Source organism: Bos mutus, chromosome 10, assembly GCF_027580195.1.
Source record: "Bos mutus isolate GX-2022 chromosome 10, NWIPB_WYAK_1.1, whole genome shotgun sequence".
NCBI classification, from domain to species: Eukaryota; Metazoa; Chordata; class Mammalia; order Artiodactyla; family Bovidae; genus Bos; species Bos mutus.
The window spans coordinates 35,764,278-35,776,833 of record NC_091626.1 but is presented as its reverse complement, the minus strand read 5'-3'; the positions used below and the strand labels follow the sequence as shown (position 1 = coordinate 35,776,833).

At 38.0% G+C, this 12,556-nt stretch overlaps 1 protein-coding gene across 2 annotated transcripts in view; it reads left to right on the top strand.

Moving 5' to 3' along the window:
• Nucleotides 1-12,556, top strand: part of MNAT1 (MNAT1 component of CDK activating kinase) — a 210,409-nt gene that overhangs the window by 92,215 nt on the left and 105,638 nt on the right. The window contains exon 7 of one of the 2 annotated variants that reach the window (XR_011465630.1): nt 2,844-2,937. The exons of the other annotated variant lie outside the window; for it this stretch is intronic. The gene's annotated coding sequence lies outside the window, so the exon portion shown is untranslated. The remainder of the gene's footprint in view (nt 1-2,843; nt 2,938-12,556) is intronic. 2 annotated transcript variants of the gene reach the window in all.

Below are 12,556 nucleotides of genomic sequence, written 5' to 3'. Positions count from 1 at the left end.
AATCCAGAAGAGAAAGCATTGCAGAAGAAATGAATGAAGATAAAATAAAACTTTTATTTTTGTTGTGCTTAATTGCTCTAACAGATAACAGTTTAAAATAATAGTAACACTGTTTGACCATGTTTGCTTATGTGTCTATATGTGTATATACACATGTATACTTATTCACACAGGTCCTTATATATAAGTGAAATGAATGACAGTGATGACACAAGGGATAGGAGGAAGCAATTAGAATTATTTTGTTATTATAAGATACTCACACTAACCATGTTTCTACTACTCAGCTATTGTTTTTGAGTTTTAAAATTGCCTACTTTGTTTGTCATATGTTTGCCAGCTAATTAGATTTATAAACACCTTGAGGACAGAAGTTGTATATTTTAACTTTGTTTTGTATAATTGTGGTTATGTGGGCACCTGAAAAATACAAAATATTCATAATCTATTTTAAGCTTACAAATGTAGGAAATTTGAGCATATTTTTACATAATAATGTAGGGGGGTTTCCCTGGTGGCTCAGAGGATAAACCGTCTGCCTGCAATATAGGAGACCTGGGTTCTATCCCTGGGTTGGGAAGATCCCCTGGGGAAGGAAATGGCAACCCAATCCACTGTTCTTGTCTGGAGAATCCCATGGACAGAGGAGCCTGATGGGCTATAGTCCACAGGGTCGCAGAGAGTCAGACATGACTGAGTGACTTTACTTTCGCTTTCCATAATGTAAAGGAACACACTACTCATTTTAAGGAATTACCAAAGGGCTCCCCTTCCCTGGTGGCTCAGAGGTTAAAGCGTCTGCCCACAATGCGGGAGACCCGGGTTCGATCCCTGGGTCGGGAAGATCCCCTGGAGAAGGAAATGGCAACCCACTCCAATATTCTTGCCTGGGAAATCCCATGGACGCAGGAGCCTGGGGGCCTACAGTTCATGGGGTCACAAAGAGTCGGACAGGACTGACCGACTTCACTTTCACTTTCACTTTGAACTAAAAAGAAAGTATAGAGGAAAGAAAATGGGCTTGGAAAGACTAAGATACAGTGGGATTAAATACCAGCTTCACAATTCACTAGATGTGTATCTATGGGTAAAATGTTACTTTGCTCTTTCTGAAATTGTTTCTTTCATTGGTAAAGTTGAGATAATTGTAGATTTATATGATTATTTGGATGATTAAAATATGTATATAAAATGCTAAACCAAGTGCAACAGTCATTTTACAAGTAATGCTGTTTGTTGTTATTATAGTTTAAATGTCTAAGTGAATTATAATCTCTTTATATTGTATAATTAAGTAGTACATATTTTTAGGATTCTTGAATTTTGGGGAATTTTATGATAAATTTGGCATATTGATATCCTGGAAATCTGTGGCATTGCTTTGACCATAGTATTTTGTTCTACAGTTTTTTGAAGTTTATTTTTTAAATTTGCATACAACAAAGGTCAGTCTTTGTGATGTATAGGATCTTGCCAGATGCAGAACAGTATAGCGATCGTAAAATCATAATGTAGAGCAGTTCCATCACTCCTCAAAATTCTTTCATGTGTGTTGTTTCCTTGGTTATGATTATCAACAAGGCTGCTGTAAGCATTTGCTTACAGTTGTATGCTGCTGCTAAGTCGGACTCTGTGCGACTCCTGACACGGCAGCCCACCAGGCTTCCCCATCCCTGGGATTCTCCAGGCAAGAACACTGGAGTGGGTTACCATTTCCTTCTCCAATGCATGAAAGTGAAAATTGAAAGTGAAGTCACTCAGTCATATCCGACTCTTAGTGACCCCATGGACTGCAGCCTACCTGGGTCCTCCATCCATGGGATTTTCCAGGCAAGAGTACTGGAGTGGGGTGCCATTGCCTTCTCCATACAGTTGTATAGGTAAGTTTTAATTTGTTGTGGGTAAATAATACTAAGAAGGAGATTGATGATTTATATATTAGAAAGATATATTTAGCTTTGTAAAAAATTTCCAAACTATTTTTTAAAGAGCATATACCAGTTTGCATTCCTATCAACATTGAGTATTCCAGTTGCTCTGCATCCTCAGCATTAAGAATTTTAGTATTTTAGGCACTCTAAACAGGTGTATCGTGGTATCTCATGGGTTTTAATTTGCATTTCCCTGATGACTAATGTTGAGCACCTTTTTGTGTGCTTACATTTCATTTGACTTTAGTATTTAGCTTAATATATTAGATATCTTTCCAGATAGTGTTGTGACCTTGGTATTTATTTTCTTTCTTCTTCCCTTCCTCATTTTTACAACCTTTTGTTTGGTGAAATGTAATGCAAATATACAGAAGTGCACAGAACCAAACCATATAGCTTGGTGAATTATTACAAAGTGAATATCTGTGTAACCATCACATGGCTAAAAGAAAAAAGTATTCTCAATGCTCTCGAAGTCCTCCTCATGACTTCTTACATCTAGCCTGCACCCCACTCCTTTTCCCCAAAATAGGGACTCTTGTTTTCTATGGCAGTCCCTATCTAGCTCTTTTAAATAACTTTAACATTTAAGCATGTATGCCTTAACCTGATTAATGTTTTGTTGTCCATCTTATATTTGTGAGATTCATCCATGTTTTTGTATATAGATGTAGTTTTTTTTTTTTTTTTTCACTTTTCATTGCTGGGTAATGTTCCATAGGAGGACTATTCTACATTCTACATCAACATTCTACTGTTGATGGATGTTTAGGTTGTTTTGAGTTTCAGTAATATACATAATGCTAACATTTTTATATATATTTCTTGGTGCACATGTACAGACATTTCTTGGTGGCTATTCACCTAAGAGTAGAATTACTTGGTCATGGTGATTATGTATGTTAATTTTAGGAGATACTGCCAAAACATTTTCCAAAGTGGCTTTTACCAATCGTACTTCTACCAACACTTGTGCCTTTCTGTTTTTTCCACTGTAACCATTCTGGTGAGTATGTATGCTTTGTGATTTTAATCTGCTTTATTCCACTGATCACTAATGAGATTGAGCATTGACTCCCGTATTTTGTGAAATACTTATTCACGTCTCTTGCTCATATGTCTAAGTTCTTTTTATGCTGTGGATCTGTTAGTCATGTATTTTCAATAACTTTTGTCACTTTGTATTGTTTTCCACTCTTAAGGGTTTGTTTTGAACTCTATTGTTTAATTTTGTATTATCCATCTGAAATTGGTTGTTTTCTTTTTTTTTATGGTGGGAGGGAGGTTACTTTAATGCTTTTTGAAATTAAAATAACTTAAGTATGTGATGGAATACTTATTATTACTGTTTATTATTTAGCAAAATTTGGCATTTGGTTCAAGGGCATGGTGAAAATTTTAAATGACAGTTTTTATGTGAATTGATTATATTACTGAATGTGGAGATTGATACATAATATAGATGAAAATCTAAATGTTTATGAAGTTAAGAGTTTGCACTTTTTGGTAGAATCATTTCTAAAATGCAGGGTGAAAGTAGTATTTATTGAGCACCTATGTCCCAAGGGTTGATTTCATTGAACAGATGTAGGCAACGATCCCAACATTGCTTAAGACTTTGTGACCTGTGATAGTTTTCTTTTAATAAAAGGGAGAAGGCAGTGGCACCCCACTCCAGTACTCTTGCCTGGAAAATCCCATGGATGGAGGAGCCTGCAGTCTATAGGGTCGCTAAGAGTCGGACCCAACTGAGCGACTTCACTTTCACTTTTCACTTTCATGCATTGGAGAAGGAAATGGCAACCCACTCCAATATTCTTGCCTGGAGAATCCAAGGGATGGGGGGAGCCTGGTGGGCTGCTGTCTATGGGGTCGCACAGAATTGGACACGACTGAGCAACTTAGCAGTAGCAGCAGCAGCAGCAGCATGTTTTTGGAGAAGGCAATGGCAGCCCACTCCAGTACTCTTGCCTGGAAAATCCCATGGGCAGAGGAGCCTGGTAGGCTGCAGTCCATGGCATTACTAAGAGTCAGACACGACTGAGCAACTTCACTTTCACACATTGGAGAAGGAAATGGCAACCCACTCCAGTGTTCTTGCCTGGAAAATCCCAGGGACGGGGGAGCCTGGTGGGCTGCCGTCTATGGTGTCGCACAGAGTCGGACAGGACTGAAGCGACTTAGCAGCAGCATGTTTTTGTTTTTATATCTCCATGAGATAGATGATATTTCTATTTTTGCAGATCTGCAAACTGAGTCTCAGGTTAGATCACCTGTAAAAGATGGCACTGAAATTCATTCTCTTTCTGTTATACCTTATTTAATTAATGAAAATGCTCAAAATACAAAACATAAATTCTTCCTCATTTGAGAATAGCTAGGATTTCAACTATTGCTTCTAATAGCAGACTGATTGTATGGAGGGTAACCTAAGGGACAGGAGCCAGAGCAATGACTTTTTCTTTTCCTGAGCTGCTGTACTTAAAGAAAAGTCAAACACAATACAACAAACGAAGTCAGATTTGCTGAACTTGGAGAGGGTCCAAGGAAGACATATAAATGTAATTAAGGTTTTTGGAAATAAACCCTTTGCCGTGTGACTGAGAAGACAGGATTTATTTATTTAGTAAACCTAGAGAAATATGAAGGGTTAAAAATTAACATAAAATAATTAGTATGAAATGAGGATTTAATTATTATGTATTGAAATATGTAGAGTTGAGATTGGACATGTTTTGGTTAGGAGTGTTCACAGAGTGGTTGAATTTCTTGAATTTTATTTCCTAGAATTTAAGCTCTCAGTGAGTGAAAAATGTTGAGATAGAGTATTCAGTTCAGTTCAGTTCAGTCGCTCAGTCGTGTCCGACTCTTTGTGACCCCATGAATCGCAGCACGCCAGGCCTCCCTGTCCATCACCAGCTCCTGGAGTTCACTCAGACTCACGTCCATCGAGTCAGTGATGCCATCCAGCCATCTCATCCTCTGTCGTCCCCTTCTCCTCCTGCCCCCAATCCCTCCCAGCATCAGAGTCTTTTCCAATGAGTCAACTCTTCGCATGAGGTGGCCAAAGTACTGGAGTTTCAGCTTTAGTGTCATTCCTTCCAAAGAAATCCCAGGGCTGATCTCCTTCAGAATGGACTGGTTGGATCTCCTTGCAGTCCAAGGGACTCTGAAGAGTCTTGTCCAGCACCACAGTTCAAAAGCATCAATTCTTCGGCGCTCAGCCTTCTTCACAGTCCAACTCTCACATCCATACATGACCACAGGAAAAACCATAGCCTTGACTAGACGCACCTTAGAAGAATTACTTATATATAATTTGTAACTTGAATGTCTAAGAGAGTTCCACATAGTCACTGTTTTATATATGAATAGGAGAAACTTTAATTTGTATATATTTTGTCTTCTCTGCAGAGATAGTTCTTTGCACTCCTAAAGTAGGAATTGTAACTTTCTCAGTTGTTTGCTAGTTGCTGCTGCTAAGTCCCTTCAGTCATGTCCTACTCTGTGCGACCCCATAGACGGCAGCCCACCAGGCTCCCCCGTCCCTGGGATTCTCCAGGAAAGTTATTTTAAGCTAATTGGTTCAAATTCCAACAATATAATTTTAGTACCTCTGTTTCTTTTTTATTTCATAAATAATTCTAACTATATTTTCCCCTAAAGAGTAGATGTGGTTACCATTATTACATCATTCCTGTTTGAGGCAGTGAAGAGATCTCAAAGTAATAGTTTTTCCTTCCCATTTATTACCATCTTGTATCATTAAATATCCATGCAGCATATCTACAGATTTAAGTACTAAGGCTTAGTCTTTTGGAAGCAAAGAAGGACACCGCTATCATGTTGTAAATTAGAAACCAGAATCTAAGGCTGGGAATCTGGCACTTCTTTAGACATGATGGTGTTCTGTACTTTGCTATACTTTTGTGTGCAAACGGGAAACAAACTGAGTCACAAGGACAACCTAAGAATTGTTTTTAAGTAGAGCTTTTGTTCCCCAGTTGTTAATTAGTGGGGGGCAATATAGGGGAGCATGTCATTTGTTGTCAGAGGTTTGAGTATTTTAACCTTGATGTTTAAAAATTTTTGTTTTATATTATTTGTGGGTAAGCCAGAAGGGAGCTCATTTGTGATATAAATTCGCTTTTCTGATTTCAACTAATAGAATTTAGTTGTTTTCATCAAGGATTGCTTATTATTTGAACTCATTTAAAGATTGAACTCATTGTTAACATTGTTATAGAAAATTGATATCCAGTTGTATCTGAAATAAAATAAAAATTTTACTGAGTAGTCAGTTATGTTCTCGGAGAAGGCAATGGCACCCCACTCCAGTACTTTGCCTCGAAAATCCCATGGATGGAGGAGCCTGGTAGGCTGCAGTCCATGGGGTCGCTAAGAGTCGGACATGACTGAGCAACTTCACTTTCACTTTTCACTTTGATGCATTGGAGAAGGAAATGGCAACCCACTCCAGTGTTCTTGCCTGGAGGATCCCAGGGATGGGGGAGCCTGGTGGCTGCCGTCTATGGGGTCGCACAGAGTTGGACAGGACTGAAGCGACTTAGCAGCAGTTATGTTCGAGCTGCAGTTGTGCTGGATAGCTTAAGCACATTACCAGTTTGCTTGAAAAACAAAAAATAAAATGACCAAATAGAACTAAATCTATTCTTAACATATAATTTCCACTTTTCTGGCAAATCAAAGTGTAGAAATCAAAGAAGTCATGTGAAAATGCAAGTAATATTAGAGTTAATGATTTGTCTACAAATGTGTTTTGAATAAGCCAAATTAACATTAAAAACAGTCTTAGCAATTCTTACGCGTTTATGAAACTCATAGATAAATGATTATGTCTTATAATTAGATATGAGGTGATTACTTTCTCTTAGCATTTAAATGTCTCCAGGTATTTTGTGTTATTTCAATAAAATTGTAGTATGTTCTAATTTTAATTATAGAAATCTGTGAAGAGTTATATGTAAAAAAAAGTTTGGTTAATATGATCATTTTAAAGGAAATGTAGATTCTTATAACTTAAGATAATACTATAGTGAGTACCTTGAAGTGACCTAATTAAATATTTTTATAAAATGAATAGCCATTATAATTAAAATTATAAATTTGAATTTTATTAAAATATTTTTTATTGAATCAATTTTATTGAATATTTTATAATTCTTTTAAAAAGTTTGTTTTGATATTATTATAAGGGGCTTGAATTATGACTTTTCTACTACATACATATTAACTGTATGACCTTGGGCAGATCTCTTAACCTCTGTAAGCATTAATTTATTCACTTCTTAAGAACTTAGTTTTAATGTCCTTGTCTGATAATTCCATCCTGTCATTTCTCTATCTGCTTCTGTTGACAGTTTTTTCCCCTCCTGGTGTGGGTTATATATTTCTGCCTTATTTTTGAATACCTGGTAATTTATGACATTTCATTAAATATTTTCAGACTTTGGGGTTGTAGTTAAGTTACCTGCAATCTGTTAGATCCCTGCATGGATTTCTTTTAAGCATTGCTAGGGTCTATAAAGTGAAAGTGAAAGTGAAGTTGCTCAGTTGTGTCCGACTCTTTGCTACCCCATGGACTTGTAGCCTATCAGGCTCCTCCGTCCATGGGATTTTCCAGGCAAGAGTGCTCGAGTGGATTGCCATTTCCTTCTCCAGGGGATCTTCCAGACCCAGCAATTGAACCTGAGTCTCCCGCATTGCAGGCAGACGCTTACTGTCTGAGCCACCAGGGAAGCCCACCAGGGTCTAAGAAGAGATTTAAATGTTAGGCTAATTTAGCTCTACTTTGAAGTTATACCATTTTGAGGGCTCTGTATGTGATGTCCCATGTACTGAGAGGCTTTTTTCCCTTGTTTATTGAGACTTCAAACTGTTCTGGTCGTATGAGTTTGGGGAATTTTTTGAGCTTTTTCTTTCCAGTTATTTTATTTGTTGTAGTTCAGTTGCTAAGTTGTATCCAACTCTTTGCGACCCCATGGACTGCAGCACGCCAGGCTTCCCTGTCCCTCACTATCTCCTGGAGTTTGCTCCAAATCATGTCCATTGAGTCAGTGATGCCATCCAACCATCTCATCCTGTGTTGTCCCTGTCTCCTCCTGCCCTCAACCTTTCCTAGCATCGGAGTCTTTTCTAGTGAGTTGACTCTTCGCATCAGATGGCCAAAGTATTGTAGCTTCAGCTTGAGTAATTCACACTCATTTGCGCATCACCCAGGCAAAAGTTAAGGGCATCATTCTGTAGATCTCTAGAGCAGAGGTGGGCAGATTTACAGCTCACAGGCCAAGTTCCACCTACCACCTGTTACAGTAACTACAGTTTCTGGAACATAGCCATACTCATTCATTTATGTATTGTCTTTGTCTGCTTTCATGTTTTAATGGCAGAATTAACTAGCCTGAATGTAGCCTGCAAAACCTAAAAAATTTATCTACCCTTTACAGAAAATGTTTGGAACCCCACTTTAGAGTTTTCTCTCTTTGTGCAGCATTTTCTTTTCTGGTAATCTAACCTTTAAGTTACAGCTACCTTGACAGCCCTAAAGTGTGCTCTCAGTTTCCTTGACTCCCAAGCTTTGTTTGAGTTCCCCTTCCACACATCATGGCCTGGAAATTGCCTCTATGTAGTACACCAGAGAAATACAGATATCTCTTCATTTCCTTTTCCTTGGCGATCAGAATCCTGTACTGACTGATACTCAATTTCTAATTTCTGAAAACCATTGATTCTTATAATTTTTTTAGTTTTTTAGTTGCTTAATTAATGTGGGGAATGGTCTATCTAGTCCTTTTATAGTAAAATGATCATATGCTGAAGTAGCAGCATAATATTTTGAGATTCATTCATGTTATTTTGTATATCAGGAATTAGTTTTTATTGCTATATAGTATTCTGTTCATTTGAATATACCATTTTTGTGGTTCTGTTGTTGACAACTACCTGAGCTTTTTGCAGTTTTTGACTGTTATTAAAGCTTCTATGAACTTTCTTATATAAGCTATTTTTGTAAAAACATGTTTTATTAAATTTTTTACTTCTTTTTAAAAGTTGACTATTTTAGAGTATAATTCATTTACAGTGCTATGTTAGTTTCAGGTATATGGGTGAGTTATTCAAGTATATGTATACATATATCCATATATTTATATATGTGTATATATATATATCCAAAGATATACATATATCTTTCTCAGTTTCTTATCCCATATAAGTTATTACAGAATACTGAGTGGAGTTCCCTGTGCTATATAGTAGGTCCTTGTTGATTATCCATTATATATATATATCAATATATGAAATAGTAATGTGTATACTGAAGCCATGAAATTAAAAGACGCTTACTCCTTGGAAGAAAAGTTATGACCAACCTAGATAGCATGTGGAAAAGCAGAGACATTACTTTGCCAACAAAGGTCCGTCTAGTCAAGGCTATGGTTTTTCCAGTGGTCATGTATGGATGTGAGAGTTGGACTGTGAAGAAGGCTGAGCGCCGAAGAATTGATGCTTTTGAACTGTGGTGTTGGACAAGACTCTTCAGAGTCCCTTGGACTGCAAGGAGATCCAACCAGTCCATTCTGAAGGAGATCAATCCTGGGATTTCTTTGGAAGGAATGATGCTAAAGCTGAAACTCCAGTACTTTGGCCACCTCATGCGAAGAGTTGACTCACTGGAAAAGACTCTGATGCTGGGAGGGATTGGGGGCAGGAGGAGAAGGGGACGACAGAGGATGAGATGGCTGGATGGCATCACTGACTCGATGGACGTGAGTCTGAGTGAACTCCGGGAGTTGGTGATGGACAGGGAGGCCTGGCGTGCTGCGATTCATGGGGTCGCAAAGAGTCGGACACGACTGAGCGACTGAACTGAACTGAATGTGTATATGTTAATCCCAAACTCCTAATTTATCCCCCTCCCTTCCCCTTGGGTAACCATAAGTTTGTTTCCAAAGTCTCTGAATCTCTTTCTGTTTCGTAAATGTTTGCTTGTATCATTTTTTTTTTTTTTTTAAGAGTCCATGTATGAATGACATCACATGATATTTGTCTTTCTCTGTCTGGCTTACTTTGGCTTCTAAGGTGGCTTAGTGGTAAAGAATCTACCTGTAAGTGCAGGAGATGTGGGTTCAATCCCTGAGTTGGGAAGATCCCCTGAAGTAGGAAATGGCAACCTACTCCAGTATTCCATGGGAGGCTATATACTCTGTCCATGGGAGAATCCTAGTGGCTATAGTCCATAGGGTGACAAAGAGTCTAACACAACTGAATGACTGAGAGAGCATGCATGTACACACGCTGCAAATGGCATTATTTCACTCATTTGTATGGTTAATATTCCATTGTGTAAATATATCACATCTTCTTTATCCTTTCCTCTGTTGATGGGCATTAAGGTTGCTTCCATAATGTACCTATTGTAAATAGTGCCACAGTGAACATGGGGTGCAGGTATCTCTTCAAATTATAGTATTTTCCAGATATATACCCAGAAATGGCATTGCTGGATCCTCTGGTAGTTCTAGTTTTAGTTTATTAAGGAACTTTCATATTATTCTCCACAATGGTTGTACCAATTTGTTATTGTTGTTTCAGTCACTAAGTCGTTTTTGACTCTTTATGACCCCACGGATTGCAGTACGCCAGGTTCAGCTTACTCAATTAATGTCCATTGAGTTGGTGATGCTACCTAACGATCTCAACTTCTGCCGCCCCCTTCTCCTTTTGCCTTCAATCTTTCCCAGCATCAGTGCTTCGCATTAGGTGGCCAAAGTATTGGAGTTTCAGCTTCAGCATCAGTCCTTCCAATGAATATTCAGGGTTGATTTTCTCTAGGATTGACTGGTTTCATCTCCTTGCAGTCCAAGGGACTCTCAAGAATGTTCTCCAGGACCACAATTTAAAAGCATCAGTTCTTCAGTGTTCGGCCTTCTTACAGTCCAGCTCTCACATCTATACATGACTACTGGAAAAACCATAGCTTTGACCAGTTCACTTTCCAACCAATACTGTGGCAGGGTTACCTTTTCTCCACACCCTCTCCAGTATTTATTATTCTTAGACTTTTTGATGATGGCCATTCTGACTGGCCATTCATGTGCCTCTTGGCCATCTGTGTGTTTTCTTTGGAGAAATGTCTAGTTAGATCTTATGCCTATTTTTTGATTGGGTTGTTTATTGATATTGAGCTGCATGGGCCATTTGTTTATTTTGGAGATTTAATTCCTTGTTTGGTCACTTCATTAGCGAATACTATCTCCCATTCTATGGATTGTCTTTTCATTTTGTTTATGGTTTCATTTGCTGTGCAAAGGACTTCCTTTGTGGTTCATCTGGTAAAGAATCCACCTGCAATGTGGGAGACCTGAGTTCGATCCCTGGGTTGGGAAGATCTCCTGGAGAAGGGAAAGGCTACCCACTCCAGTATTCTGGCCTAGAGAATTCTGGCCCAGAGAATTCCATGGACTGTATAGTCCATGGGGTTGCAAAAAGTCGGACACAACTGAGCGACTTTCACTTGCTGTGCAAAAGTTTTAAATTTAGTTAGGTCCCATTTGTTTATTTTTGTTTTTATTTTCGTTACTCTAGGAGGTAGGTGCTGCGATTTATGTCAAAGAGTGTTCTATGTTCTCCTCTAAGTTTTATAGTATCTGGTCTTATATTTAGATCTTTAATCCATTTTGAGTTTGTTTTTGTGTGTGGTGTTAGAGAATGGTCTACATTCTTTTACTTGTAGTTGTTCAGTTTTCCCAGCACCACTTATTGAAGAGACTGTTTTCTCCATTGTATATTCTTGCTTCTTATGTTGTAGATTAATTGACCATAGGTGTGTGGGTTTATATCTGGGCTTTCCATCTTTTCTACTGATGGTGTAAACACATATTTTAAAGTCTTAGTTCAGAACATGAGTGAAATTTTTCGTTTATAGTATATGTACTTAAATTTTAGAAGAAAATACCGATCTTTTTTTTCTGTGGCAGCTGCACAGCTTTATACTCACACCAGTAGTATGAGAGTTTTGATTACTCCACTTTTTGTCATTACTTAATGCTGGCAACATTTTGAATTTTAGCTCTTTTGGTGGGTGTTTAATGATATTTCATTGTGATCTTAATCTTAATTTGTATTTCCTTGAGAACTAAAATGTTGTATACAAGTCTTTTGTCAGATAATCTGTTTTACAAATAATGTCTCCCAGTCTGTAGCTTACTTTTTCATTTTCTTTAAAAAAAAGTTTTTTATTTTGGGCCATGTGTTTTGCAGGATCTTAGTTCCTTGACCAGGAACTGAACCTGGGCCATTGGCAAGGCCCAACCATTGGCAAGGCCCAAATTCTCTGGACTGCCAGAGAATTCTCTACTTTTTCGATTTCCTAATGGTATGTTTTGATGATCCAATGTTTTGATTTTGATTAAGGCTCATGTATTTGATTACGCCTTTTTTTCTTTTAAGGTTATTTCCCTTCTATTTTCTGTAAGTATAGAAGTGAAGTGAAGTTGCTCAGTCATGTCGACTCTTTTTGACCCCACGGACTGTAGCCTACCAGGCTCTTGGTCCATGGGATTTTCCAGGCAAGAGTATTGGAGTGGGTTTCCCTTAATCCCAGG